Genomic DNA, 4,397 nt, shown 5'->3' with positions numbered 1-4,397 from the left:
TAACTCAAAGTGCTTCCTTGTGCATGTTAAGTAGGTTTAGGCAGATAAACAGTCTCTGTTGTTGGGCCGTGGCTCTGGGCAATGAGGCATTGCACCCTGGGCTATCCCAGGTGATTGCAGAAAAGCCACAAGGCAGATATGAAAAACTCCAATTTGGCAGCAATTACTTTATAAAACTGGCAGGTTTAAAGAACGCTGTGTGAAAATGTCACTATGAACAGAATATACAGCTCTTTCATCAACACAACTTATTAGTATAAAATTCAGCTAAATTACCTGAAATCTAATTTGTGAGGCTTTCAACATGTGCACAAATTTGTATCTGATGAATGATTTTTTTGGAGCTGCATTTATCAAATGTGACCCTTGAGAGCCAAGTAGCTCTCAGTAGAATCTGAGGCAAATGACCGTCCATCCATCTGTTGTGTCTGTCCACTTTTCCTTGCAGCGCTACAGCTGAGACGGATAAAACAAAGATAAAAAAAATAGGTAAAAACTGTAAAATTCCATTCGTAATAATTGGGTCTGGCCTTGCTGTAGGTATTTGACACCTGATTTCCATCCACCTTGACTGTGGAGGGTGTACAACCTTTTCAAGGATACTCTCCTCCCTTTGTGTCTGCACTGTCTTCTGTCTGCTCTTCATTCTGTCTATTTTATTCCACCAGGGAGACCGAAAAATGTTTGAAGCTTTGCTTTTTTTTCTTTTGGTGCGACCTCTCTTCCTCTGTTTTCAGGTCTCTGGGTACAGAGTTACTAAGCTTTTTGAATAACCAAAAGAAGACTGGAGGATAAAACGCTTTTTTTTAAAGCTTTTACTTGAGCAAACTTTCCTTTTCGTAGTCATTTAAATTTGATGTGCATTGGACTTTCTGTCTTTTTTAGTGTGTGTACTCTGTGCAAAGCTTTTTCTACAAACGTTTAGACTGACTGGACTTTATTTACCTCCTGAGCTGAAATTGTAAAAAAAAAAAAAAAAAAAAAGGTTAAAAACTGGTTTTAGGATGTGGTTGTATAAGATACTGTAGATTAAGACCTTCTTGACCCCTCATGACTGGTGTATATTCCATCATTTCAGGGATATTAAAATAAACGCAGATTCGGGAAAACACCCCAATGCTTCTGATTGACAATTTGATCCCCAATTAATTAAATCTGTCACTGATGGATGTGAAGTTTTCTGCTGCATGAGCCTTGCAACTCTTTCACTTCATTTGTGTGTGTGCACATAAATGCACAGTGGCACACAAGAACAGATGGCCTGTTTTCCCTGCCATGGCATGCATGCACTTTGTCTGCGCCAATGAAGATGGACTCACTTCAGAATAAAGAATGCTGTTTCAATAGCAAAGGCACTGTTCTACATTGTAATTTGTGCATATAGGGTTAAAAAATCTTAGTGTCGTATATGTTTAACTGGCTTAATGTCAAATGCATAATAATGAGCTTGTTCAAACAGCAAAGATAGGAAAGTTGAAGTACTGTTGATGCAAGTAGCATCCATGTGGGGAGTAGAAGTTTGATATGGTTCTGTTTGCCCTGATTTTCTGACTCTCAGAGTTTTTCTAGTTAAATTTTCTTCAAATCCTGAAATCTGAGGAAAAACAAAATGTGCCAAGCTAGGTTTTAGAATCACTACTTTAGTGCTTTTCATCTGCAGTTTATTTCTCTAATCTTTTTTTTCCACATTAGAGCCCTATTACTGTTTTTGAAATAATTCATAGTTTGAAAAAGGCTTTTCAGGACATTATCCTTTCAGTGGAATTTTACCCAGATTATGCAGATTAACTCATTTTCCCGAAGAGGCAATTTAATAAAAATAAGGGTTACTGTGATGACCAATAAACTATTTTATGTGCAAGTTGGGTTATCTTAGTTTTAAAAAAATCCCACCATGGTTAAGGTATTTGTTTTTTCTTATTTATTTTTATAAACTTGACTTTTTATACTATTAAACAGTGATAAGCCTCTTTTGAAAGGAAAACTCTATAATGGTTACTCAAATGCATCTGTTGTACTTAAGCTGATTGTGTTGGACATATTCTGGTTGCCCTTGTGAATAATAAATTGTACAAATTTAGTCTTTCTCATGTAGACATGATTCTTAATTCCCCTTTTTCATCATATTAAACTAATATATATTTATATATACCGGTATATATATATTTTTTTTACATCAAATTAAGATAAAATCAGGATGAAACGTGTTTCAGAGATTAATTAAATGATATTGGATCTTTTGATGTATGTTTAATTCATCAGATAGTAGGTTACCATGTCAACCAAAAAGCAGAAATACTTCATATAAATGGAGAATGCGTTATAGAATAAAATAATATAAATTGTGTTAACGGGGATACCTTTTTGAATGAGTTGTACCTATAAGGCTTTATGGATGTTTGGGTGGAGTGTGATCAGCATTATTTCATGTGTTGGTTCCCTGTTTATTACGCTTAAGCATTCAGTTGCTATTTAGCCCATCGAGGTCATTAAATCATTACTGTGTGTCTTTCTGTCTCTATTGAGATTCCCTTTAATTGCTTTTAATGTCATCACTTTTTCTCAACTCGCTTGATAGCCTTGGCTTTACTGCCTCTATCTTGCTTTTCAGTCAGAAATGGCCTTTGTGTGTCTTCAAAAAAATTATTTTTTTAATATTTTATTTCCCAGGGCTGAATGAAATTGAATTGCACATATGAGCATATGTTATAAGGTATTAATATACATGGAAGAATGTGTCGGGGGCGTAGTAGGAACTTTCTCCTCTGTCAGCACTGCGTAGGTAGCGCTCTTACACCATTCTCTAATATGTGTGAATTCATTACCGAGGCCCAGGAGGGAAACTTCAAAGGTGGACGAGAACTTAGCCTTGTGGATTTGAAAGGGATGACTCTGTAATCTGGTTAAACTTTGCTTGCACTGTATATTTTCTCACTGCTTCCACTGTATCAGTGTTCCCACAATTTATTCTTCTATTTTTCTTAACCAAGTGAAAAGAAAAAAAAAAAACAATTTAATTTTGTAGCTCAGTCTAAACAAAACAAACTAACCGACTGGTTTGTATCAAGGAAGCCATCTGTTTAAGCCTTTCATCCTCCCTTTCCTTTTGATTCCCAGCGCCCTCTCCTTCTGCTGATGCACACCTTGACAGTTAGAAATGGGAGGATGCATTTCATGTGTCACAGCATCTTTTCCATGTTACATTGCATTTCCAGGGTGTGTCATCATTTCCAGTCCTTCTTTTGCAAGCCAGCCTTTAGGGACCGCCTTCCCTTGCATCAGCCAAATGTCACAGCACCTGCAATATGCATATGTTTCTAAAGCGCTGCCGGATGCAGTTTGATGCTTATCTGAAATGCAAGTGATGGTCCAGGAGTGCTGGAGACTCTTTCTCTGAATATTTGATGCTGTTGATGAGCAGAAAAATACATAACTAAGCACTTGGACGGCTTGACTCATGGTGTGTTAGAAATAATGGACAGGAGGAAGAATGAAATATTAAAAACGATTCCTTCAGAATGAGAGGAGGCAGGTTGCCCATGCTGGTCTTTGTTTAATGTAACGAAACTGTAAGTGTGACGTCCCCTTGGTTGATTCTAAGAAGAGACTGCTGCTTTTCTGTACAAGGAATATATGATATAAGGCAAAACTCTGCTAGTATTAAAATGGTTTAAAATTGATAAATGTTTAAAATGATCCATGACTTCTTGGGAATGTCAGAGTGGGTGATGAATAGAGAGACAGATAGATGGAAAGACAAGCAGTGTGTGGAAGATATATGGTGGTTCATGGCCATTACTCAACAAGTTTAAAGTCCTTGGAATCTCTGGAGTATCTGACTTCACTGTTCCACCTCTACAGTACCTATAATACCTTTGTGCCATAGGTGCCCTTGCAGTAAAATGATGATAAATGACTGAGATGGGAGATGAAATCCTGTCTATCTCTGTGAAGGTAGGATACCGGTATGTGTGTTTACTTTTCCCACCAGGGATGAGATGCAGCGCTTTCTAAAAATGTTTCATACCCCTAGAAACTTTTTACATACGTTACTAACACTAATTACATAAAGATTCGAATAATTGACAGCTGGAAAGAAAAGCAGTACAAACATTGGCTGTTCGAGTCAGGAAGTGGTCCTGTTTGATGATCAGATTGACACCTCAGTAGTTCAGCTCTAACGCATCTCTAAGCTTGTTGCCTATTTTCCATAATTTATGATCAAATAAACGATCAAAGCATTATATTCAAGATGGATTTTGTGGAATACTCAGAAGAGTACCTTACCTCAGACACCAATGGCAACTACATGTAAGGTGAAAAATTTAAAGAAAAGCAAAACAAACTTCTAGAGTATGAGCGAAACTTACGAGAACAAGCAGAAGAGTGCTGCTGTT

Source organism: Cyprinodon variegatus, unplaced genomic scaffold (genome assembly GCF_000732505.1).
Source record: "Cyprinodon variegatus isolate N-32 unplaced genomic scaffold, C_variegatus-1.0 Scaffold1099, whole genome shotgun sequence".
Classification (NCBI taxonomy): domain Eukaryota; kingdom Metazoa; phylum Chordata; class Actinopteri; order Cyprinodontiformes; family Cyprinodontidae; genus Cyprinodon; species Cyprinodon variegatus.
The sequence above is the reverse complement of the archived record's forward strand: the minus strand, read 5'-3'. Positions refer to the sequence as shown.